The 27,948-nt window shown below is 41.9% G+C and overlaps 1 pseudogene; it reads right to left on the minus strand.

Moving 5' to 3' along the window:
* Positions 1-344: 344 nt before the first annotated feature.
* On the minus strand, positions 345-24,669 carry LOC149233563 (putative pectate lyase 8; annotated as a pseudogene).
* Between the last annotated feature and the right edge of the window lie 3,279 nt (positions 24,670-27,948).

The raw sequence follows: 27,948 nt of genomic DNA on the forward strand, positions 1-27,948 counted from the left end.
CACGAAGCTACTTTCGCGCAGCTAGCTTTGCACACCGTGGAGGTAATTTCATGGAGGTCTATGACTCTTTGCGAAGCTATACACAGACTTAAAAACACAATATTCACCGCCCTGGATTTCGTGAACCTGAATTTCGTAGAGCTATTACATAGACTCAAAGATGCAAAATTCATTCATGGAAAAAACTGAGAGTAAAACAAGATAAGGTTGGAGAAACACAATAAAAACTTAGTATTGAATTCTAAAACATGAAAATACATTCACATGAGGTTGCAGCTCATTCACCAAGTAAAAACAAAATTTCACGCGGAATAGCATACATTAAAATACAATAATTGTTGTTTTCACGTGCCCACTAAAATTTGCTCCACCATTTTCTCCTTAGAGACTTGGCTCTCTTTTTCTCCAACTCTCTTACTCTCTAACCTATCAAAATGAATTTTTACATTCATATTTAACTCAACATATAATTTTACATTAATTCATGACAAAGTGAAAATTATATGATGTTGTTGTTGAGTGTGATCAGAATCGTGCATGTATTTCTAGAGTGTGGGCAATAGTCACTGAATGAATGCTTGCCCATATCTATTTACCAAAGTACATTAACTACGTTAAATTTCTTGCTACTTTTCGGAATGGTTCTCACTTGGATTTAGTCCTTCCATCTTCAAACAGATATGCAACCTACAAAAATACGTCTGACAAGTGTGGCTACTGTCAGGTTGTTTATTACAGTGGTTGGGATTATTATTTCCAACAGCTTCTTGACTGGATGCTTTCAAATACACCGAAGATGCCCCTCCTCCTGATGGAGTGAAATATGCACCATTGAGAATCATATCTCCTTTTGATATCCAATTCCAATCCTTCCATTGATCCACGTCCTTGTTTATCTGCTTTGTTACCTCTTTTGCTAAAGCATTTGTAGGCACTAAGAATCTATTCCCTTAACTATTGATTGTGGGATTTGCACTCCCCCCAATTGCATAAATTTCACAGTGAGTGTAATCATTGTTCACCACATGGAAGTATCCATGTCTGCACTTGCATTCATTCATTCATTTATATAATCCATTCATTTCTGGGCAATACAATCAATTCATAGATATTTATTTCCTGTTAAGAGGACTTCAATAGTACTGGAATAATATCCAACAGAGGATATATATGTCTACCTTGGCATTCGTTGCACAAGACCTTCTCCAAAATGGTTGTATGCAATCATGTCCTGCATGTTAACATCAGGAGTGTAGCTATCACTAGAACCCAACCACATAACCTGAAATTTTCAACACAAAAATGTCGAGCAACTATTATAATTGTTTCATGATGAGATTTCAGTGGGTCGTCGAATTAGAATGAATTGAATTAGGGTCACATTCTTTGATTATACAGACTCCTATTCAAATTGAAATTCGTTGATCATGTGAGGACCTACCTCATTGTGGTGAGTGAAATAGTTGTTTGAGAGGGTAATAGCAATGGATACCATGATGGCATCAATGAGACCGTCTGCATAGTTGGACAACGAGACATGGTCAACCAAATGTGGCTTCCTCCTGTTAGGTTCCTATACCAATAGGTTTCATGTTTCATGATTGACTATGGAAGTGCCAAATATGTTCATCTTTTCATGCTGCAAGGTTCCATATTTTGTAAAAAGTTAGAGAGAATTAAAAAATGTAAAGAGGGTATGCCCTAAAAGAAAAATCAAAGGGCAAGAAAAATGAATTGGTCAGAAAAAATAACAGAAATGAACCCCAAACTAAAAGACCAGGAAAGTTTGCTAGCTCAAGTGCCTCTACTGTTCCATTTTTGAAGAACTTCAAGTCATGAGTGATTTACTCACATTTGATGGATGGTCCAACAGCTCAATCTGGGCCAATCTATATTTGAATTTACTGTTGTAGAATAGAGAATGAATATCTGTCCAAACAGTTCAAGCTTGGCATATGAGTAGCTAGGTAGAGAAATTAAGGGGCCCAACTGCTTAATCTGGGCCCTTGGAAGAAATAAGGGTAGATTTAGATAGGAGGACAGTCAAAAGAAAAAGAGGACAATCAGGGTTTGCTAGTTCAAGTGCACCCAATCAAATGGAAGAAAAAATGCTAGGTGTATTAGGCTGGGTAGGTAGTTTGAGGTTGCAGAAGAAGGTGGGTGCTCAATTTTGTCTTGTCAAGAAAGACTCATATCATCAGTGACATAAGCACTAAGGCAGTTGTTGGACTGTGGAACAATGGAAGCTTGTCTAATTCCCCTCCATTTCCCCATAAATCTGTGACTAACATCCCCTCAAGGAGCTTGGGATCTGCCCAAGGGTCCTGTTCCACTTCATTTCATGAGAAGTACTAAGTTAAACTCTCAGTTTGCTTAGCGGAAAGAAGCCACATTTCTTGTGTAAAAATCATTACTCCATACCCATTTCATCTTCTTATGTCTTAGTTCTCATTCCACATACTCAGCATTCACCCATACAATTTCAATCCATAAAGCCATATTAACTTCTAACTCTATTTATGTAACTCCCTAAATCACTTCCCTATCCCTATTATACAAAAAATTATATAAAAACCCAAAAATAGTAAATATTCCCACCCCTTGGCACTATAGCCATATAACCTAAGTTCGGGGAAATGCTAAGTTCATTTGGGGTTTGTATTAACCCCTCTGCGTCCATTTACTTTGGGATTAATTTAACATTTGGTTAAATTAATAACCATGTTAACCCCTTTCTAAACCATAATTCATTTACCCTCCGCGCTTATATACACTTTGGGTTTCATTTTGATATTTGATCAAACAGATAAACCATAACCCTCGGCGCCCAAAACCCACATAACCAAAGTTTTACCCCCGCAGTATTTTATATAATATTTAATATATGGGCGGGTCCCTGTGCCGTGTTGTGTTGCGGGGGAAAGTATCCAACTCGGAATGACCCTAACCCACTCTAAGGGTGACAGTTCCTTAGCAACAGCTGAAAGCAAAGCTATCTAAAGTTTCTTCTTTATGACATGCAAGAGATAAAAGGAAGAGATCCACTTACCGATGTCTTGCGCAAATGGTCGATCCAATCTCCTTTGATTGCCGCTTGCTCCCAGCTCCAAGTCTTTTCACGGGCCCAGCTACACGAGATCCTGCAAACAAGACAAAGAAAGGAAACTACAAGGGGCATGCATTCATAACTGATTCAAGGATTAGCATAAATCAAATACGCAAGTAAGACAATACATCATTGAAACACATGCGAATAGAAGAACCTCAAATGCTTTATTAATATATGGAAGTAAGGTTCAGGCGGTGATACAACCATGAGAGGTCCAATCCAGCATCACCTTCCCGACGGAGAGAAATCTCTTCTTCACCTCCCTCAAGCAATCACCCAATGCTCACAACTGTAAACCAACAGCAATTCTTTGCACTAAATTCCGCCCTCTAGATCCCATGGGATGAGATCCTTATATAGAGTTTTGGAGTGAAGATAAGTCAGCTTGATGTGTGACTTGTTGTCCTCTTCAACTCCAGTTGTTCTTCAGTTCTTCACTCGGAGTTTCTGTCTTCCACTTGGAGTTTTAGAAGCTCTTAACTCATCATTAGGCGAATCTTATCATCAAGTGTCTTTTTAGAAGCTTCCTGGGCACTGGCACTTTGAGAAAAAGATTCCTCCACATGTCCAAGTACGCCCAACGCAGGTAGCCTTTGTTCTACTTGCTATGCAACGCAGGTAGCCTTTGTTGTACCTGCTATGCAGCGCAGATGCTTAGTGGAGCAGCTGCAATGATCCAAAACTGACCTGTTTTTGAGTATTTTTCAGTGGAGAACTGATTTGCAGTGCTGTGGTTTGCTGACCTTGTTCCTCTAAGGGTAAGAACAACATGTTTAGGGACTTTGGATCCCTTAGATTATTGACATTTCATGCTCTATGCTGTAAGGCACAAAAATGTCTATAACAGTTGCCCCCTAAAGTATGAGGTCGTTTATCGGGTGAAATGCTTTATTAGGAGGATCCGAAGTTCATTCAATCGCCGGGAGGTGACCTGTAACAAAATACAATACAATACATTATATTTTCATATTTTCTTTTCATGATCTAGCTGATGCGGGCATTTCCCATGATCAGCTTTATAAATACATTTGCCGTACATAAACAGACGATCGTCTGATAAGAGACGGATAATTCTCTGCTTTTAATTATCATCCTTTTAGTAGGATGCTCATCTGCTGCACATGTCTATGTTTTTATCTCCTGAATATATATCGCAGCCCGGATGGATGAAACTAGATCCGGGGTCTTCAAACTTGTCCGATCTTCACTCTAGTACAAGTCGATCCATGTGAGAATTTCTTGAAGTCGAACATGGAAAGACATCGCTTGATTACCAGTCAATAATGTAAACTGTTAACAAGCGCGAGAGGAATCACCGATAATGATGATGACCCTCAAGGTACTGCAGCACAATTCACGTGGCGTGAATATGGGATCTGACGTCGAACACCACGCAAAGTCTCCCGGTCGAAGGTCATTAATGTATACCTATCGCCGGAAGTGAGAAACTTGCCATTGAGGCATGCAAGCTTCAAAGTACTGAGGGGGTGTTCCTAGATCAACTTCTTGGATAATGAGCTGATGTCGACAAGAAGTGATCCGTCAAAGGAGGGCCTTAATGAATCCCACATCAGTGACACGGAACGGAGCTAGTGATGATGGTGAAAACGATCTGTGAAATATGATTCAGGGTGGCGGTCATGGAAGGATGAAAGATGATGTATGGTAGTGGATGGGACCCGGTTGACACTTTCTGAATGACATCTCTTGAACATATAACGACACTGATGTGATGGATCGGTAGCATTACCCCATGTATGGATGGTATGGCGAGACCATGGTGAAGGGACCGGTGAATGATAATAACCCAACCCGATATTTACGGAGGCCAAAAGTGTCATGTTCAAGAGCGACTTGCTACCATTAAGCTTTGAGGTTCTTCCCAATTTTTCCCCAGTCATTTCTGACCAGTACCTCTTTATTTTTGTCAAGCTTGAGGAGGATAACATATGCTTGATCTATAACCTGCCCTTCGGGCAAGCCCATCGCTATGTTTTAACGAGCCTAGCGATAGGGAAACTCGTTCTTGTCTAAAGACAAGTTTGTCGCTATCTAACATTTTTAACGAGCCCAGCGACAAAGACAACTCGGTCCTTTTCATTTTTAGAGAGTCTGAAAAGGGTACATAAAGTAGACTCCAGGGGTCCTTTTTCGTCATCTAATCCCTTAAGTCCGAAAAAGTATAAAACAATACAGAAGGGATGAATGTTCGATATCTTTATCGAGCCGAACCAGACAAGTGCTCGATCTTTTTGTGCAATAATCCCTCAGGTCCAAAAAGATTAAAATCTAGAGGAGGGATAGCTCTTCCGGTCCTTTTAACGAGCTGGAAGGCCAAAACTCGGCAAACTTTTCATTTTTTACGAGTCAGTGAAAAGAGCTCAAAGAAGACTCGTATTTTGAGGAACGAGTGATAAACAGGGATAGCAGCAGATTCCAGGTACAGGTTGGAATTTTCCAATCACGGCAGTATTACAAGGATGGCTAAATGGGATCACTCTTCGCAGCTGTTCCTCAAAATAGGTAAACAATCAAGTGGATGTGAATGATCGGCCAAAGGAAAAGTGGAGGTGACGGTGCACAAACACAACCAAGGCTTTTATGGCTAATGAATTTACGGTCTCAAATGGTTATTTACCGGTTCATTTTTTCTGAATGAGCTTGAACACTGGGGGGAAGCCTGCTCACATGTGTGTTTATTTTTTAACGAGCATGAACTCTTGCGAAAACTGCTCGGTTTTGCGTTTATTTTTTAACGAGCATGAACTTTGCCAAAACTGCTCGTTTGATAAGATCAAATTCATATTTTACCATGACTAGCTTTTTCTTTTTCAGAGATAGTACTGTATCATCAATTGCTGCAACAAACTTTGTTAGAAACGGATAACATGAAGTAAAAATACTAATATTCCACTTTGAATTACGTAAAAAGCAATTTAAAAGATGTTTTTACCTCTCATTTTGCCATTTCGTGTGCATTTGGTTTGTTGGAGCTTTGGAGGTGCCTCTTCCTCTTGATTTTTCACCAGCTGATTTCGGGAGATTCTGTGGACGATTTTCAGCGCCGTTTCCACCAGGTAGGAGCTAAACCCTAGCTCTATCTTTTCATGGTCTTATTTCTCAGTTTTATGCTTGTTTTCCTGCCCCCATGAGCCCCTGGGGTTTCTCTAGGGCGCTCTGCCATCAGCGCAGGTTCCCTATATCGAAACCTGCGTTGGGGTTCTCATTTTCAAAGGCAGTTTGTGCCCCAACGCAGGTGAGACCCTTCCCTACCTGCGTTGGGCGCAGAAAACATCTTGGTTGCACAATTTTTCATGAGATTTTTTCCATTTTCTTTACTGAGTCAGGGATCTTACTCCTCCTCTTGTTTGTTTTGCAGAGTTTATTGGAGCAGAATGACTCTTACGTGGCGAGAACGAGAGCATGAAGAGGAGGACATGATTGCCCTCCATGATCCCGTTATCGTGAGCGCGTTGCGGAACTGTGGCTTGCTAAAATTCTTCCGGATATCTAGCATGAGGGCACAGATACGTTTACTGCAGTACCTGCTTGATGCTTGGGATCCTGTTAACCAAGCGTTCCAGATTAGGGGCAAGTCCATCCCTTTGACCATAGTGGACATTTACTTCTTGACTGGGTTGTCAAGGCGGGGTGCCCCCATTTCCTTGTCCGGTTCGGCCCGAGGGAGTGATTCCGTGAAAGATTATATCCGTCAGTATTGCAGGGAGGGATCTCAGCCGAGCAGAGACGACAAGATTTCTATCTGTGATGTCACTGACAGGTCTCTCAGGTCTATTCTGTACACGATTTGTAGGATGGCCGGTAGTGCATCCCCTCATGTTGCCAACAGGTCATATGTGCAGCACGCCCTAGAGTGTCTTCAGCCGAAAGTTTTTAACTGGTGTGATGCAGTACTGGTTCAGATGAAAAACCAGTTGACCAAAGTAAAGGACAGGAGACTGAAGAATTTTGGCTTTGGTTCAGTTTTGACTGCCTTCGCTTTGGAGAAGATACCCCTGATGCAACCTCAGTACATTGTTCTCGACTTGCCCTCTCCCACTGAGCCACGCATGCAGAGGTGGGTTGACCACATGGCTAGACATGCGGGTCAATCTAAGATTACTTTTACTGATGCCTTCTTTAGGTGGTTTGAGCGGCAGGATATGGCTTTTTCCGAGTATCCATATATTGGAATGGACTTCCGAGGTGATCCGGATTTGGTACTACCGGATGGCGAGCAGTGGGGTGATCTTGGTAAATATTTTGACCTTATCACTGTTTACTGTTTTTATTTATAATGTCTTTGTGCTTTACTCTATCAAGACTCTAATCAAACTCATGTGTGCATGCAGATGTGGGCCCTGTCCGTCCAGCAGTTCGTCCGAGAGCTCCGGCCGCTGCCCCCGCAGGGGAGGCTCCTGGGAGAGCTATTCTCCGTGACCTTGACTTGGCCGAGACTCTTACAGCTGTGCAGGAACATGTCGAGGGTCTTACCCTTGGGATTCCGGATGTACGGATCGACGAGTTGCCTCTACGATTGCAGCGACATACTGTCGGTGTTCCCAGACGATGGTCTCGTCTTCTGCGCATGATTGCACAGGCCGTGGCATGTTATCATGAGCATCACTAGGTTAGGGTGCCCCCCATCCATTTTTGAGTTTTGGGGTCATATGACCGATTTTGTCTTGGTTACAGAACATTACATGTAAACCGTAAACAGTTATGTATATTTTTGATTTTCGGGGTTTATTCCAGTTTTTATGTGATCCATGTATGAAACATCGATGATGCTTCTCTTTTTATCAATTTTGCAGATGTCTATCTAACACATAGTTTGCTAATGAGTCGGTTAATGTGTTTAAGTTTCTGGAAATGTGTTGATATTGGATAAAATCAAACTGTCTTTCCAAGATTTTAACTCTTAGGAACTTGCGATAAATAGCTGGATTTCGGACAGAGTAGGTACCATTGAGCTGTAGTACCACGAGCTGTGAGTCTAGCCTTACGACTAGCCGGCGTATGCCATGGGTGATGGCATCAGAGAGGAGCTCTATCAACGCACTATACTCAGCGATATTATTTGTTGATTGACCAATACATACCCCCCTGAAACTCACTAACTCGCCGCTTGGGTTAAAAATGGCCCATGCTGCAGAGGATAGGTTCCTCGAACTACGACTCGCTCCGTCAGCATATCCAACCCACGGTTCCAATGGATTTGACATCTGCAATAAGTGTAAAAAGCGGATTACTTAAACCGGAACAAACGCTTTAGCGAAAACAAAAATGTAACAAAAGCATACAGGTTACTATTAGGCATAGTAACGCTTAAGGTACAACCCGTTGCGGGGTTGCACCAGTGGAACTTCGTCATAATCTACCAACTCGTAGGCACCTTTTGCTAATACACTTTTAACAATATAAGGGCCCATCCATAAGGACTTGAATTTCCCAGCTCCCAATTTATCGGATTCTTGGTCATAAAGCAAGACCAAATCCCCTTCTGAGAAGACACGAGGTTTGACATTTTTGTCGAACTGCGCCTTGACTTGTTTCTTATGGGATTCGTTAGCCAAATCGGCATCACGACGGGTTTCATCCAACTGGATTAACTCCAAGAAACGAGCTTCTTCTTCTGAGGTTCCGGGGAGGAGATCAATTGCGAGTTTAAGGGACGAAATTTCACACTGGATTGGTAGGATCGCCTCCAGGCCATACACCAGTTGAAACGGTGTGAACCTAGTGGCATTCCTTACCGATGTTCGGTAGGCCCACAAAGCCGAGTACAGGATCAAATTCCATCTTCTTTTGTGAACCCCCACCATCCTTTGCAGCATGCGCTTCAGGACCTTGTTGATCGCTTCAACTTGTCCGTTAGCTTGCGGATAGTACGGAGTAGAGCTGTCGTGAGACAATCCTAGTTTGGCAGTTAATTCAACCATCATGTGATTGCGAAAATGCGATCCATGATCTGTCACTATGGCCTGTGGCACGCCGAATCTAGCGACCACATGATTAAAAAAGAATAGGGCTGCTGTTTCACCAGTGTTATCCAATGTAGGCATCGCCTCGGCCCATTTGGTAAAATAGTCAACCGCGACTATAATATACCCATGCCCCCCGGTCGAGGTGGGGTTACATTGCATGAAATCGATGCCCCATTTGGCGAAAGGCCCCACAGCTATTATTGGCTGTAAAGGAGCGGGGGGTCTTCTGTTTTTGCTATCAAAAATCTGACATGCATGGCAACTTCTAACTGCGGTTATGCAATCTTTGAACATGGTTGGCCAGAAGTATCCTGCTCGTAAGATTCTTTGTGTTGTAGCATATCCAGATTGATGCCCCCCACAGGTGCCTGAATGACATTCATTTAGGGCTTTTTCGGCTTCCTTATGGGTTAGACACCTTCTCAGGACCGTATCGACACCACGACGGTAAAGTGTATCACCGACGATCATGTAGTCTTTTGCTTGGTATCGAATGCATTTTCGTTCTGAGTGAGAGGTGTCTGGCCGAAACTTTTGGGTTTGGAGATAAACTATTATATCTCCATACCACTCATCACTTGCTGATATCAGAAACAAACTTTCGTCCACGATCGATTCTTTGGACGTTTCATCGTTGTACGATGACGGGAGATCGCATAATAATTCTGCGAAAACTAAAGCTTTCTTTGATTTGGATTTCACAAATTCTAGATCAAACTCTTGAAGGATAGCTATCCACTTTGAATATTTGCCCCCAAGCAACTGTCGCGACAGTATATAAGTCATGGGGTTGCAATCTGACAATACGGTGGTCTTCTTAAAGAGGACATAATGTCGAAATCTTTGAATCGCTTGAACAGCTGCTAATGCCAGCTTTTCAACATGAGAATATCTACTTTCCGTATCATTTATGTTTTTACTTAAATAATATATAGGGTGTTCAATTCCATCGACTTCTTGAACTAAAACCATTGCAATGGTCGTGTCTGCTGCAGCCAGATACAGGTTAAAATCCCTTAGATAGTCTGGGGCATACATTAATGATGCTTTGACTAGCGCTTCTTTCAAAGCATCAAAGGAAGCTTGTGCAACCTGGTCCCAGACGAAAGGTACATCCTTTTTCAGGAGACGGGTATAACCTTTAGCAAGTTCTGCGTAATTTGGAATGAACCTCCTCAGAAAGTTTGCTTTCCCTTGGAGTTTCTGAATCTGAAGCAAGTTCGAAGGTGGAGGCAAATTAATGATTGCCTGCACCTTGCAGGGGTCGAGACGAATCCCATCCTTGGAGACTATAAAGCCAAGTAAACGACCAGAACCGACGCAAAACACACATTTGTGCGGATTGAGTCTTATCTTGTAGTGTCGGCAACGTAGAAATATCGCTCTTAAATGATGCGGATGATCAGTCCGCTTTTGCGAATGAGCCGGAAGATCGTCGAGATAAGGTTGAACGATGTTCTTGATGTCGTGGAAAGCATAATTCATTGCTCTCTGAAACGTCGCCCCTGCGTTCTTTAAACCAAAGGGTAATTTTCGATAAGCGAATGTGCCCCACGGACAAATAAATGCAGTCTTTGACTGGTCCTGTGGGCGGATATTAATTTGATTATACCCGGAAAATCCGTCCATAAACGAAAAGATTTCACATCCGGCGCATTCATCAATTATCTGGTCGATGAAGGGTGTAGGGTAGTTGTCCTTTGGACAGGCTTGATTTACATCCCTATAATCGACGCACACTCGTATTGTTCCTTGTTTTTTCATAACAGGGACAATATTCGATACCCAATCGGTTAGAGGAACCGGGTAGATGAAACCAGCATGGAGAAGCTTCTCAACTTCCGCTTTAATGGCAGCGGCTTTCTTGGGGTGTACCTGCCGAAGCCGTTGTCTTACTGGTTTGACATCAGGATACATCTTAATTTCATGTTCAACGATACTTGAGTCAATGCCTGGCATTTCATCATATGACCAAGCGAAGACATCTCTAAATTCGCGGAAAAGAGCTTTATATATTTCTTGTTCTGAAGGGGAACAACCTTTGCCGACATAAATATTCTCTACAATGTCTGTTTTGGTCGAGATATTTATGGCTATAGTTTCTTCTATATTGGATAGGTTTCTCTCGGAATCCACCGTATTTACAGTATTTGTTAGGAATTCAAATACTGAAGGGTGATACAGGTCGCCTTGAGTATCTTCCTTTGGAAGGGAACGATGGTGGTTATCATCCCATGGTGCCCCCTCAATCCACATTGATTGCAGGATTCCTTCGTCACTTGCATGCACTCGTGACCAAGGATCCAAAGGGGTACCACATTCTCCTGACCTATCTACCCAAACGCTTGACGAGCATTGATTTGGGCTCGCCTCCCATGCCTGAAACATTGATTGCTACAATATTTCGATTGGGCTCGGGTGTAACACCATTGCCCGATCCATGATGACTTTGTCTTTTGCGACCTTCGTGGAAGATATCATGTTGCAGGTGGCCACCAATGGTACATTTCCTATGTACATATGATTTGGTAGCGAGAAAGTCCCCATCATCGTGGGGTATTTCAACAGGCCTACTCCTATATCTTGAATTGAATGGTCGCTCTCATGGATCATGGGAATGCTTCCCGTAACTTGTGAACCATTAAGGAGGAAGTTCTGTTGGTCGACGACCGTAATCCCTCCTTCAAACGGGAATGTGATCTTCCTAAAATAAGTCGACACTACAGCTGCCATGGCATAAATCCATGGTCTTCCCAGTAGGATGTTGTAATCCAGATTTCCATCTATGACTTCAACATCAATCTCTACTGTTTTTCCACCTAGTTCAACTTTCAAGTTATTTAGGATACCGTAAGGGGTATATGTCCTACCGTCGAAAGCCTTTAGTGTTGTCGAAGATCTCGACAAGGTTGGTGACCCTAGCATTTTCCAGCAGCTCATCGAAATAATACATGTCGATGCTCCCTCGTCAATAATTGTTCTGTGAACAGTTTTGTTGAGGGCCTTTACTTGAATCAGGAAAGCTAGCTGAGCTGGTAACTGAGGGTCATACCCTTTGTGATCAAAGGACACAAGATTGGAATCCTTAGGATCAACCCCCCTATTGCCGATAACAATGCCTGCCTCTGGGATGGACAATTTTGTAGTACTTCTAGAGTCGACATAGCGGATGGCGATTGAGCCAAATCTTCTACTATGTTATAATGCTGCGCCGCTCTGGCACGAGGATTAAACGTCGACTTGTGTACTACACCCTTAGGTGGTTTTATCGTTAATTCTGGCATTATGGGTGGGACAACTTCTGATGAAGTCGTTGTCGAACTACTAGGTTGATCTTTACCTTTTTCGTTTGACAGTTGCGGATTCCCGTAATCTTTGCTCCTTGTCGAAATCAAAGCATCATTTTGCTGCTTGGAGATCAATAACATTAGCACTTGCGACGGGGAAGCATTTCCACTATCAACCATATTTTGACCTGGTTTGGGAAAAGGATCTGTCAATACAGCTGGGTTCTTTGGACTCTTAAAGAATCTCTTGAGCTCAGCTTTGTATGGACATTCTGTTGTCTTGTGATCTTCGTCACATATCGAACAGGACCATTTCTTTTTCCCTTTCTCAGGAGAGTTCGCAGAAGTTTTTTCAGGTGACGGATCATCCTGTTGCTTCTTCTTCCCTTTGTTTTGCTTCTTCTTGCTTCCTGGTTGATTGGTTTCTTTGCCTTTATCTGCTGATATGGCATTTACTTCCGAAGCAAGAATCTCTTCATGGGCATTTCGATCTGAAGTCTTACGGGCTTTCTGAGGTGAAGCCTTTTTCGACTTCGCGCTTGCAGTGCCAATCACGCCATCTCCGGCATGAGAGTCAATATTCGATTTAGGAGGGGGAGGAATTGAAAATTCAGGTCTGGGGGCATCAGGTATTTTGTCGTAGAGTGTGCCAGACTGAGTATATACTAAGTCTAAATATTGAGCACGAGCAATGACTTGCTCCTCGGTTACGACTCCCCCCTTGGCCACATCTTCCGTTATAGCTGGAAGTAATGACTTTATAAACCATTCGGCTAATAGCTGATCAGGAATGTATGTTTTCACCATCCTACGTCGACGACGCCACTCATGTATATGATCAGATATGTGAGTAGCTGTCGTCTGTTTGAAGTTGGTCAGTATTTCGGTTCCTGTTTCATACCTGATTGGTAATTGAAAATGGGTTAAGAAAGTCGTGGCTAAGGAGCTGAAATTGTCGAAAGAGGCCCTTGGCAATTCTATATACCATTTAGCCGCCGGACCTGTCAATGTCCTCTGGAAGAGGCGAAGTCTTATCGAATCATCGTTCAGGGTGTTCGATGAACACCACAGATGAAAGGTCATGACGTGATTCGACGGGTCTTCACCTGGATTTCCATTGAATTTAGGAATGTCCGATGGAAGTTTGTGAGGAATCATGGGCCACCAAGGGGCGTAGGCGATAGGATCGTTTGTCAACTGATGTAGATCGGGTAACTCCAGAGTTGCCACGAATGGCAGCTGCTGACTCAAGTTAGGTGAAGCGTACCCAGGGTATGACGGAATTGCCTGAGCAGTTGGCCTTTGCATACCAGCATAATGTAATTGATGCTGATATGATTGATACGGTTGATGGACTACTCCACTATATAGTGGTTGGTTTTGACCGTACTGTAAGTATGGTTGTCCATTGTTCGCAAAAATCTGCTGCTCGGTACCTTGGTACACTTGTTGGAACTGCGGTTGTTGATACTGCACTAACCATGGTTGTGACGCCATTGGTTGTTGTGCTATGCTTACCATTGGGCCAAGATTAGGGGTAAGGGTACCCGCTTGTGCTTGTGTTGCTCCGCCAGTTGGCGATTGTGGTTGAGTTGCAGGGTCAAAGGGTTGTTGCATTACAACCTGAGAAAACTGAGGTTGACATTCAACAGGTATTGTTTGAACTTGCGACACAGTCACAATAGCTGGTGTCGTCGGGATGTTCGTTACAGGCATCTGTTGTTGCATAGAATACACAACTCTTGGTTGCTGGGGCAGCATAGGTATCCAACCACTGGTAGTTATTCCAGTATAACTTGGGTATGGTTGTGAACTCCTGTATGGGTAACCTCCCGGAGGAGGTAATGAGAAAGCATATTGCCCCCCATACGGTGGTGGTCCGGAACTGAGAGGATTTATTACACCTCGAGGACCGGGCTGTCCAAATGGATTCCCGAAAGGATCGATTTGTTGAGTTCCAACATAGGAGTTACCGGGTATTATCCCGGGAGAACAAACAGGAACAGACCATACTGTCGTCATGGCCCCCGAAGGGACCCCTCCGGCTGTTGAGAGTTAGGGACAGATGGTGTACCGACGAACATTGTCGGAATGACTGCAGGGAGTTCTGTTGTCGCTGTGTCACTTGGCACAGTCCTAGATGTCGACGGTTGTTCAGACATTTTTAGTCTATCCAGAAGATTTCCTAGTGATTCTTCAGGAACTTCTCTGGGTGATATGCTAGCTTCTGATGCAGTAGGAAGTAGAGTGATCCCTGCTCCAAAATGTGTTGGAGTAGTTGCTTGCGGATCTTCTACAATCTCTTCTATTGCGATCAGACCGGGTGGAAGAGGAAGACCGTCAGGTCCGTAGAATATCTCTGGTGCCGAAGAAGGGGTTGTTTCGACAGCGACAGTTGTTTGAGGAGCAAGACTCTCTGAACCGATCACTGATGGACCTGATTCAGTAACACAAGTATTTGCTTTCAGACTAGGATCAGTGTTACTGTCCTTCTGGGGCTGTTGAACTTCTTCAATAGGGGCAGGGTTTCCAGAAATGTTTGGAGTAACTGGAACCTCAGATGTCGTTGGAACACTTGTTCTAACTTTGACAGGAGATTTGGAACCAGTTGAACGAGGTCGCTTTGCCCGGGTTGTTTTCGATTCCGGGGACAAAGACGTTTGTCTCGTGTTCCTCCGCGAACGACGGTTCATCGATTGACTTTCTTCCACGATTGCGGATTACTTGATCAACCAACAATGCACAGGGTAAAATGTGTTTTCGAATTGAATTAATTTTAGACGCTTTTAAGACACAACTTGCTTTTTCATGTTTTAAGAGTCGAGAAAAAGCTAAAGATGACTCTAGTCTCCTTCGATGTATTAACGAGCCCGAAGTGACAAATGCTCGGATGGACTTTTTCAGTTATAGAGTTTGAAAAAGGCCAAAAGAAACTACTCTGGAGTTCTAGGCAAGGGTGTGCCAAACCTTTCGCGAAACCACAGAATACGTTTTACGGTACGAGTGGTCGATCTTCGTGAATGCTGTGTTCACTGCATCGCGATCAGTAGGGCGGCCGACACGGCTTCCTATGGATAAAGGCTTTGTTCCTATAGGGGTCCCCCAATATACGCGACGGTACGCGGGGGCACAAGTCCGTATTAGTGCTATCGTCCCTCAGGAGGAATCACCCACCTTCGTAGAGATCAACAGTCACTATGTTTAACGACGCCGGTTCACGTCTCTACCTAGACCTCTACTGTGTTTCGTTATGTTTCAAAGCATTGTTAGATAAATTCAGTTCTTTTTAGGTTGATCTTGCTTAGCAGTTTGCCTTTACGGATCACCACGTGATGTATGATACAACTCCTAAATGCAGTCTAAGAATGATAAGCAAGCTTTTTCAATTCTTTCAACTTATGAAAACCTTAGCTACTGAAGGAAAAGAAAGACATCATCTTTTCAAACAGATCATAGAGCACACACTGATGCACTTTTCCTAAATCGACATGCAAACTGTCAAAATGCACATGCACAATGCAAGTATTTCTTTTCTTCTTCCTTAATGTTGATGTATTACAAAAAGAAAGCTGTTGTATAATTTCGAATTCAATTTCAAGCGAAAGCAACAAGTGTTTGTCCAACAATCAAAAGAACACCTTAAGATTCACTCGTTTCAACACAAGAAATACTGAAATTCGAACCATATAACGAAAGCAAATGCTCAAGCAGCTATGAACAGCAATAAACTAACTCTTAGAATCACAACGACACTTTCTCACAGGTCTAGATTCAAGAGGTCATAGCAAGACTAGTTCACTTTCGCTATGGGAAACTGTGAATGACAGCAAGAAATACAATAAGAACAATCACGGTTTCTTCATACAACTGAGGCAGAATGAAGGCAAAGAGAAGTGGTTTCAGCTGGGTATACAGGTTGACAACAGGCTGCAAAAACAATACTGAAAACTGGGCAACAGACAGTGGAGAATCCCAGTTGCACAAGGAAAAACTGGATCAGCGCAGGTGCTGCACTGTCAATCTGAGATGCAGCGCAGGTAGCCCCTTCGGGACCTGCGTTGCAGTGCAGGTAGCCTTTGTGGCAGCTGCACTGATGAGACAAGTCACGTCTCTCTCAGATTCTGGGTCACAGTTTGCTAAAAAATGAGCGGTTTTTGGCCAAATCAGAGGTTGTCAGTCAAGTATACACTAGAGGATGATTAAAGGAAGATGAAGACTATCACAAAGAGCTAAAAAGAGTCCTTGTGGATCTGCTCTTCAAATCATAAACAGGCCCAGCACTGGGCTAGAGTAGCTGCCCTCTACTTTGCATTCGAAAGACTCGAATGCAGTTCGATTCGGTACTCTCTTTGTTCAAGAAATGAATAGCAAGAAACACAAGCTACCAAAAAGACACGCTCCCCAGTGGAGTCGCCAGTCTGTTGTGGGGGAAAGTATCCAACTCGGAATGACCCTAACCCACTCTAAGGGTGACAGTTCCTTAGCAACAGCTGAAAGCAAAGCTATCCAAAGTTTCTTCTTTATGACATGCAAGAGATAAAAGGAAGAGATCCACTTACCGATGTCTTGCGCAAATGGTCGATCCAATCTCCTTTGATTGCCGCTTGCTCCCAGCTCCAAGTCTTTTCACGGGCCCAGCTACACGAGATCCTGCAAACAAGACAAAGAAAGGAAACTACAAGGGGCATGCATTCATAACTGATTCAAGGATTAGCATAAATCAAATACGCAAGTAAGACAATACATCATTGAAACACATGCGAATAGAAGAACCTCAAATGCTTTATTAATATATGGAAGTAAGGTTCAGGCGGTGATACAACCATGAGAGGTCCAATCCAGCATCACCTTCCCGACGGAGAGAAATCTCTTCTTCACCTCCCTCAAGCAATCACCCAATGCTCACAACTGTAAACCAACAGCAATTCTTTGCACTAAATTCCGCCCTCTAGATCCCATGGGATGAGATCCTTATATAGAGTTTTGGAGTGAAGATAAGTCAGCTTGATGTGTGACTTGTTGTCCTCTTCAACTCCAGTTGTTCTTCAGTTCTTCACTCGGAGTTTCTGTCTTCCACTTGGAGTTTTAGAAGCTCTTAACTCATCATTAGGCGAATCTTATCATCAAGTGTCTTTTTAGAAGCTTCCTGGGCACTGGCACTTTGAGAAAAAGATTCCTCCACATGTCCAAGTACGCCCAACGCAGGTAGCCTTTGTTCTACTTGCTATGCAACGCAGGTAGCCTTTGTTGTACCTACTATGCAGCGCAGATGCCTAGTGGAGCAGCTGCAATGATCCAAAACTGACCTGTTTTTGAGTATTTTTCAGTGGAGAACTGATTTGCAGTGCTGTGGTTTGCTGACCTTGTTCCTCTAAGGGTAAGAACAACATGTTTAGGGACTTTGGATCCCTTAGATTATTGACATTTCATGCTCTATGCTGTAAGGCACAAAAATGTCTATAACATGTTGTACCCACAAATTTGCATCCCGTCAACCCTCCGATCCGCCCTCCCAGATCTGACGGCCCTCGCCGATTTTGGAGCGGCCCCGATGTACGGGAGTTAGCGCCCGATAGCACGGTGGTTTTGCCGTCGTACAAAAGACGCGTGCCCTCTTTTGATTGCGTCAGGCGTGCTCTGACATATACCGCCCCCGTACCAAAGGCGGTCCGATAAAACCATTTACCGCCTTCTGTCCCCGCCGCGCACGTCATACGCCACGCTAGCCCCCACGCCACTGTTCCGTCCGACATGTCTGCCTAATCATCCGGCCATGTCAGCCCCCACATCGGATGCCACGTCACCCTCTGTACCCACTACACGACAAAATCTACGTCATGCTGACGTCATCGCCAAAAAGCGCCAAAAGCGCCAAAAGTCCCAAATTTTATAAAAATACGTGAAAACTACTTTTTTCGTTCATTTCTATTGGTTAATTGGGGAGCAACGTGCATGCAGTTTTACAACGACTTACTGCCCAAAGCAAAATTTTATCAACTACGCCAGTGCCGCCTGCAAATTCAAACTCTACAGTTTTCCATTGAACCTCCTGAGCCGCCCTTTGCGCCAGAAAAACCAGGTATTTGCCCACATTTCACCTATTAACCTCTTTTTTCGCCATTTTTCTCCATTTCAGTTGCTTAAACACCTGCAAATTCCCACCGAAAAGCACTCCTGCACCTCAAATTCGCCTATAAATTCACTGGTCGTTCCCCCGTTCAAAAGAAACCCTGCGAACTTGCGCTCCTCTGCAAATTCACTGTTAAAAATCATTTTTAAGTTCGTTTTGCCGGCAGAATCTACATACTGCCCGTGCACTCACTCCCTTTGCCAAATTCCTCTGCAAAATTTCACCCATCTGGCTCAAAAAACATCCTCATTCCCTCTGCAGTTTGCCCACATAGCCTATCAATCCAGTGAATTCATTAAATAGAGAAAAGCCTATCTGAACCCTGTAAATTTGCCTGTTTTGTCATAACTACGGACAGTGAAGGCCACTGCCATATTTAAACTCATTCTTTAGCTCCCTTACAAGTCCTCAGAAGCAGTTTTCATCAATCTGTTGTTGCACTAATCCTGGTTCCAAGTATAAACATAGAAAAACTTCAAAATGGCCACTCCCACAGCTTTAAATATTTCCCCCTTGAATGCACCACACAGGAATTTGGAGTGGCTGCCCCTTGCTGACAGGGATTACCAAATGAAGGAAATAGTTGAATTGAGCAACAAATATCACATTGAAAACTTTTGTGAGATAAGGAAAAGATACAAAAGCAATGCTGATGTCCTTGGTATCTGGGAGTCCAACATGCCAATCTATTATCTCCCACAAGTAAATGTATTCCCTGACCTCATCCATCAGTATTGTGAAAATTATGATCCCAGTCAAAGAGCAGTTTTGGCTCCATCTGGGACTGTTTTGTTTCACATCACCCCTCAAGCCATAAACAAGATGCTAAACTTTGAGCCAACTAAGCCTCTGGCTCCTCTCTCCATGAAACTTCTGCTTGACCAAGGTGCCAAGCTGCCTATCTCAAAGATCACAAGAATTGCCCAGCTATTCATGCAACCAGGTTTTCAGCCCCGGAAACCTCCTCCTTATCTACAAGTTTGGTTCAATGAAACAGGGAGACCACTGGTAGAAATCGTATCCTGCATCTTAGGATTCAATACCAGTGAGTTCGTTGATAAGACAGTCTTGGTGCTGCTGTCCATATTTGCTCCAGGACAGCCCCCTGCTGTCCAATATGATTATGCCACCTTCATAGCTGATAAAATTCATGAGCAATTCATGAGCCTGGAGAGCGAAAGGGTATTCAAATACACCTCCTACATATATTATTTGTTGTTGTACTATCAGCCTGATAGTTTTCCAGTTTTCCTCAAAAAATTGGATGCCAAGGGGGAGCGAAGGTCTGTTATATTTTGGTCATCAGTCTGCCACCATGTTTATTACTCTCCATATACCTACTGCGAGTTTATTTACCTATTTATACATCCAGCTTCCTCCTTACTGGTGAGCACTCTTCTTCCTAGACTCACTGATGAGATGCAAAAGATTCTATAGCTTTCCAAAAGCTACAACATTGGTGACTGGTATTTTTACCAAAACCAAACAGTGATCAGGATTTATGGCTGTGAATTAGCCCCCTACAGACTGCCCAAATATGTCCCCATGAGACTCTTTGCCTTGGAATACTTCCGGCAATTTGGTAATTCAGATATGATTCATTAAAATGGCACAACTCAAGATTAGACATCAATTGGGCCCATTTATTTTCAATAAGAGAGAAGAAGCATGGGAAGAGGCAGACAAGATTTTGAAAAATTTTATGTTGCTAAAAAAAAGCTTTTATTGGGCACCATATGACCCAATCACTTTATAAGCCTTAGAAGAGTCAAACACAGGCTTGCAGGATATGAAAACTGCAATATCCCTCAAATTGAACAATATGCTAATCAACAAGAATGGGTAGAGGGCACACTAGTTGAAGAACTTTATGAAGAAGAGATAGCAGAAAAAGCAATCAAAGACCTTGAAAAAATGGTTGACCTGGAATCTTTTGGACAGGTATTTTTCACAGCTCCTCGGCATTTTGGAGAAGGCACCTCATCTGCCACGACCTCCCAGCAACCTGCCCAAATAAGTGCCCCACCAGCAGCAACAGATAAAGGTAAAGAGGTGTAGCATTCAGAAGAGCAAGTGCACAATTTGGAACAACAAGAAACAATGGCAGACTGGCCTGCTTCTACAGATGAACAAAGTCAAGGGCAAGACCCTTCTACTCAAGCAAAGGCAGCTGAAATTCCAGTATTACAAACTCCTGCCAATGAAGAGAGAGCAAAGAAAAGGGATAGACAAGAAGATACCCCTCCAGGGACATCTACCGAGCAGCAAGGAGAAAAGAGACAGAGATTAAATCCTTTTTCAGAAGAGGAAATACCAGAAGGGCCAACAGAACAACAAGTTCCCCCAAGCATGGAGACATCAGCTAGCTCCTTTCAGCAGGAGCAAGAGAGACAACAAGGGTGGAGGTTACATCCACCAGGCAACATAGCAGACAGGGCTCTGATATTAAGAAGGCATTCACAAATATTAAAGCTAGAAATGAGCCAGTAAGGTATCAGCTGTACAACTAGTTGCTAAGGATGGCTCCCACTAATCAGCAAAGGCTAATGGCAACCTATGACATCTAAGAAGGCAAAATGACTCTCAATCATTTCAGACCTATAATGCAGCAACCACAATCAGTTGCTGACTATATTAGAACCAATATGGAAGTGCTCGCCAAAGATATCCATCCGATGGACCAGATTGACTTGCACAAGAAGACCGGCGAAATGGTGTATTCCACCTTGGTAGATAAAACATTGTTGGCCCATAGATTGCAAAATTCTTTGCACAATACTGTTGCCCAGCTAGAATTAGAGAAAGCTTCATCACAGGCCAAGGACAATAGAATCAAGTCCTTGGAGGAGATCATTATAGAGCGGGGACATGATCCCACTGATCCCAAGGGCGTGCAAGCTTTGATAAAGAAGAAAGAGGAGGACATAGCAGCCCTCAAAAGACAACTCAAGCTACCAGCTACACTACATCCTCAAACCACAGAGATAGCACAACAAAAAGAAGAGTAGGAAGTGGTAACTTTGCTTATGAGCTTGCACAAAAGGTTGATAGAAACAGAAAGTGCCTTGGAGGCATCATTACAAGGAAGACAGGGAGAGTTGGCCTCTCAGCCAATTCAAACAACTCAGATTCTTACAGATGCTCCTCCTTCGGCCACCACAATAGTCCCTCCCACTGTTACAGCATCAGAAGCAGGTACCTCAAGTTCAGCACCAGTTTCGGCAACTACTACAACACTTGCAGAGCAAGAGACCAGCCTAAGTATGGACAATATGATGAAAGAAATAAAGGCCTTGGAAGTGCAAATGGCAGAATTGAGAGAAGCCAAAGAAAAGCTGGCTAAAATTGAAGAAAAATATGACAAGTCAAAGCAGGATGTAGCTGAGAAGACAAGAGAAGTGAAAACCTTGGAAAAGAGAATAAAGGAGCTAGAAAAAGAGCTTACATTTGATACGACCCTAGCTGAGGTCAAGAAAATTTTGTGGGCCAAGATTGGCCAATCCATTGAAACCATTCATGAGCAAATGGATTTGATAGGCTTGGCTCAGTTTGAAAATCAAAAGGCTAGAACATCTTTCAATTTCTTAACACTCATACTAAAGAGCGACTGACAGCAATAGGAATCAGGAACAAGACTAATACTATCTTGCTAGTAAAAAGAGTGTTGACCCTAAGGAATTTTGTGCAAACCCTGGAAAGAAAATGCCAAGAAATGCAAGCAAAGGTGAATGAATTCAGGGTAAAGTTTGCAGCATTACAGAGCAAAGGGCTACCAATTTTAGTAACTAGCGCTGGAAGACTGCTGTCACATGAGCATTATGCCAACAGGGTAAAAAACTATGCTTCCAATCAAATAACAGCTTCCTCAAGCACATCAGAAGAAACAGGGCCTCCATCTGGACAGAGTGTCTATGACAAACTAGAGAATCTGTTCTATATTGCACACGAGATAAACCATCTCTTTGAAGTCTAGCCAAATTTTTATAGATACACTGAAGCTGATGAAACACTGATAAAGATACAAAGACATCAACTGCCTACAGAGGATTGGTGGAAAGGAATGATGGAGACATTGCTCAGGTGATTTTGTTTATTAATTCTTTTTGTAAGCTACAAGTCAGCATATACAGATGGCACGGTCCACCTATCAAAAGGGAAGAAAAAGCGGTGCAAGCAGAAACAGAATGGTCACTACAGCTCATTGAATGCAAAGAAACTGAGCACCGATGATGAAGATCGAGACAGCAACAAACAGCGTACCAGCATCAGGGCATCACACGCAGAATGAATGCGCAGCTAGCAGCCAACTCATTCAGCCCAGAAAGTCAAAATTCCTCTGAAAAATTGGACAGCTAGCGCATTCATATTTACTACAACATTTATTCCCTCACTTACTACTTCTTAATAGTTGGTAAATAAAGTTATGAGTTCAAGACTTATCCTGATGATATTTTGTATCTCCCTTTTGTATAAATACCTCCCCATAATATGTATTTGGGGTTGGTAATTTCATCTCTGAACCGCGTTGTAAGTTATTGAGCTTGTATAATACAAAGGTTGTTGGAATTTCAGTGTGCTGAACCATCTGAATGTGGAATTAATGCTCTGGGAAATGCTACAGAATTCTTGCGTCGTTTATGGATCAATAAGTCTCTCTTCTCTGTGTTTTTTATGTCTTCTATGTATGCAATTTCATGTATGTTCCATAAACTTGGTAGCAGAGAAGAAGAATAGCACAGAATTTGCCTAAAAGCACTCTGTATTCAATCTCAGCTACTATATATGTTTTCTTCATAATTAGTCATAAATAGGAATTCTTAATTGCTCCTATTTGCATTAGTTCTTTCACTCTGAATATTGCTTAGGAATTCTTCATTGCTCCTTAGTAATCTTCATGCACTTTCCCTTTGCCAGCATAATGAAGGATTCTTGATTGCCTTTCATTACTGACTTCATTCCACCATTTCAGATATCAAAATTTCTCCTAAATTGACTACCCTGCTCTGTAGCAAACTCCTTTTACCAAATGAACACTTCAACATTTCACCAATTCACTCACTCTGACTCCATCTACCCAATGGAAGAAACTGTTTCCTACTTGCATTCCAGTTCCACCTGAAATTACCTTCCATCAAACTCAAAACAAAACTTGTGCATAATAACTAGCCTAAAATACTCCAAAAACAAAGCTAAATTACAAAGAGAGAGCACTCTCTGGTTGCAGGTAGGCTAGGACCTGCAGCTAAAAGATTGGTTAGTGGTTACCTCGGCCGTATTCCCTTCAAGAGGCAGGGAACAACCTAAGTGATAACACCTCCAAAGATGGAGATGCCATCTTTGTCACACATGGTTCTCCACCCGTAATACGTGGGAGATTACGGTGGGAGAATCCTGGACCATAGCATTTTTAGCAGGCGTACAGTCGTGAATGTGAATGCCATGGATGACGATGTGACTCACATTTTGAATGGTCATACACAGTTTGTTTGCAATGTGGACATTCACACCCTTTCCGTTTATTGTCTTGTAACTGTTCATGATCAGCTCGTCCTTGAGATGGATGACCATGTCTCTCTGGAAAATAATCCACAGAGGCTCTGTTTGAATCACTACATGATGCACGGTGCTTGGCAGAGGATTCACCGGATCATAATCATTGGGATCTGTGACCAAGTAAAAGCTCCCATTCTTGCCTCCAATGGCATTCCTATTGAATCCAATGTCGTAGTCTACGAGGCATCGTCTGTTCTACTCCAAATTAGAGTCGCAACACCAACAATCATCAATGGGGTTACCAGTTCTGCATGACAGACACCCCAGCTCCCGCCTTGTTATGTTATCGTTAATACTCCTGGAAAACTCCAGCACAAATAAATCAGATTTCACGCACAAACTTACCTTCAAACATTATTTATAACCACCATTAAAATTATTAATGCACTTAACAGATTGAATTTACCTTTCAACAATCTGCACCACGGTCTCTGGATCATTTTCCACACTAGTGGTACTAGTATTAACACTACCAGCATCTGCTTCTCTCGAATAATTATCTACAACCAAGGATCTAAATCTAAATGGATTTACGGCCACCCCACCATTGGTAAAGAGGATTCCGATCAAGAGTACACAGCGCAAAACACTGTGATTCCTCATCCTAGTACCCAATACTCACAAGTTGGCCCTTGTTCTTCATAAGTGAACAATAATCGAAATTGTTAAAGTGTTATAAAAAGGGAAATGCTAGCTGCGACTCTAAACTGTGTCAAGACAAGAAACAGAGAGAATGCCTGAAATTAACTACAACAAGAATTGAAGAGATCAATGGCAGTTATGAAACATAGGTGGCCGACACAACTGGCGATAATTGCATCACATCTCCCTCTCTCTTATGCAGCATTTGAATGACAAGCCTTCCTTCTTATACAGCATCGATGGAGGCAATATTGTATTGTATTGCAATGTCAAACACTCGGCCCCATGCATACATCACAAAGAATCAGAGCACATTGTAGAGTAGGCCATGCTATCCCCACCACCATCTCATATTCTCCCACATTTTATTGACTCACAAAGGGTAGAAACTCAACTCCCTCAAAGTCTCTTGTGTGATTCCATTTCTACTGTTATCTAGTATGTGACTCTATGATCCCTCCATTCTACCCTAACATTACGTAGGTTAACCACATAAATTATAACCTGGCAAGTAGGGTTAACCACGTGAATTTCAATGTCGGTGATGAGGATTACGTCACCTAACTTCAACGACACCCGATAGCAGTGGGTGGCTCCCAAATTAAGAGTTAGTTAGGGCTGAATTGTGTAACCAAAACCCTAGGCACCTACGCCTTAAGAAGACCTGGAGTAACAATGAGACTTCACCTTTAAAACGTGGTTCAAATTCCATTATCGACACGGGTGCTATGGCATGAGAAAATTCTACATAGCCGAATGAGACTTTAAAACATGGTTCTATACCATTATCTACACCGGTGCTATAGTGCACGTGAGAGTGTTCTACAGACTCGGAGACAGTAGGAGAATGAACGAACGGAAACAACTGATTGCTACACCTCTTTCCAGCCCAGCGATTCAGAGAAATCTTAGACTTTAAAACATGGTTCTATACCATTATCTACACCGGTGCTATAGTGCACGTGAGAGTGTTCTACAGACTCGGAGACAGTAGGAGAATGAACGAACGGAAACAACTGATTGCTACACCTCTTTCCATCCCAGCGATTCAGAGAAATCTTAAGCAGTGTGCTCGTTTAGGCATCGACCAGCATGTCGTATACATTTCAAATTCAAGACTCTTCAGACAAACAAGAATGGAGAAGAATAAATATAAAACGAGAAACTGTTCAGTGGGCAAAATAAATATAAAACCAGAAACTGTTTAGTGGGGAAATAAGCATAGGCTGGTTGCTCGTAAATGTGTGACTATCAATTTTGTATTAAAATAGTCGTTCAGTGAGGAAAGAAGCATAGGTTGGTTGCTGGTTGACTTATGACTATCAATTATGTTTTAAAATAGTCTTGGGTTCAAAAAGTCGTGGAATTTTCTCTCGAGCTTAATTAATTAATTAGCGTTGAAATGAAGTTTCTCATTGTGCTCTATGAAATCTCAATTTTAATTTCTTTTGATACAATTAATTAATTTTTATATGAAAATATAATGATTATGTTATCAAGGGGAAATTGAACATGGGATGGGATTTTGTTGCTGTTCTAACCGAGAGAAAAATTTACCTTGGATTTTTTTTATTATTAAAATTATTATTAGCCAATTATGGATTGTAAGAATATTGGTTGATGAAAGAAAATGAAGTGAAAAAGAAATGGGAATAGCATTTGCAATAAAAGGTTATATATATATGGTCTATATTGACCTTATGTGTTACCAATTATCATTGTGCACAAACAAGGATGGAGGTGGAGATCATACATTTACTATCAAGCATTTTACAAGATTATCATAAATCAATATTCATGAATGGTTGAATTTGTTTCCATCAACAATGTCCTTCGCAAATTTTAAGGACCTTAAATGTGGCTATCACTAAGTGTGATTGAAAGAGCATGACACTTAGAAGACAATATTCAACACGAAAAAGGTTTTTGTGAAGGATGAAACGGAGGAAATCTCTACCAGATGTTTCGAACCCTAACGGGTGTTCTACATTAGGAGACCATCAAAAAGCTATAACTTTTTGATTGTGTAATGCATCATATAATTTTATACCCCATAGATTTGGGTTGCACCCATTCATAGATTCATTGATAATAGTGTATTTGGAAGATGTTTTAATCTTGTTATGAAAAATCATATATTTGCATAGGAATTGTGAACTTCAAAATTAAATCAATTATTAGCACTTCTAAAGAAATATAACTTGGTAAATAATCCTTAATTAACTTTGGATAACTGACTTATGGATGAGAATTGAAGATTAATCCAATGAAGATAGAAACCATCAACAAGTGACCTACTATGTGTGTCGTGGATATTCTACTCTATAGTTGGCCACAATAGATTTGATAAAACTATGTTTAAAAATATCTATTATGCTTTGATTTCTCTTTAGATTTATGGATTTGTAGATTACTATTAATTTTGTATGCATGAAAATTAAAATTATGCATAAAATATACAACAACACTCAATAAAAACTCACAAACTAGGATTTGACACAATATATAACCCATGAATAATGGGAGCTGACATGGCATCCTCTCAAAATATTGTGGTGAAAACAAGAAGGTCAACTTGTGAGTGACATTAATTTTTCATATAGATTCTGATTGAGGCAATTCTTCCACCCTTCAAAAAATATCTATGTGTAGCTTTTACAACAATAAACCATAGTTTTTCTATGTAAAAAAACGTTATTTGATGCCTCAAAATTCTCGCGAAAGGTTTCAAACCCTCATTTGACAAACTGGGTCGATCCTACAAATAAAAATGTTCCTATGAATTGATTCCTCCATTTTTTTCACTCTAAAAGCATCCAGATGGGTGATAAAAATTATAATGATCTTATCTAGATCATACTTCTACCAATCTACTAGAGGTACATAATGTTACATGAGAAATATAGTAATTTTGGCAATTCATAGCTTCATTTTTAACTATTGCTACACCATTCCACATGGAAGAGTTGTTTTCACTGATTAGAGCTCTTTTGAAGAACAAATAAAAAAAATTAATTAAGCACTAATGCTAACAATGGCCAACATGTAATGTGAATTTCAAACTAACACTAAGACGCTAATTTATAACATGCATTGGAACTTGACATTGATTCAAGTAGGCATGCCACGGGAACTACACCACTACAAAGAGGAATACTTATGCATTACCATTCAAGGTTCTCCCATGTACCTGCATTGAAGTGACTTGCTTATGGTCAAGAGCTCTATTTCCTGATGCAA

The sequence above is a fragment of the Pinus tabuliformis genome, chromosome J (genome assembly GCF_031772625.1).
Source record: "Pinus tabuliformis cultivar Carrire ecotype Pingquan chromosome J, CPIR1, whole genome shotgun sequence".
NCBI lineage: Eukaryota > Viridiplantae > Streptophyta > Pinopsida > Pinales > Pinaceae > Pinus > Pinus tabuliformis.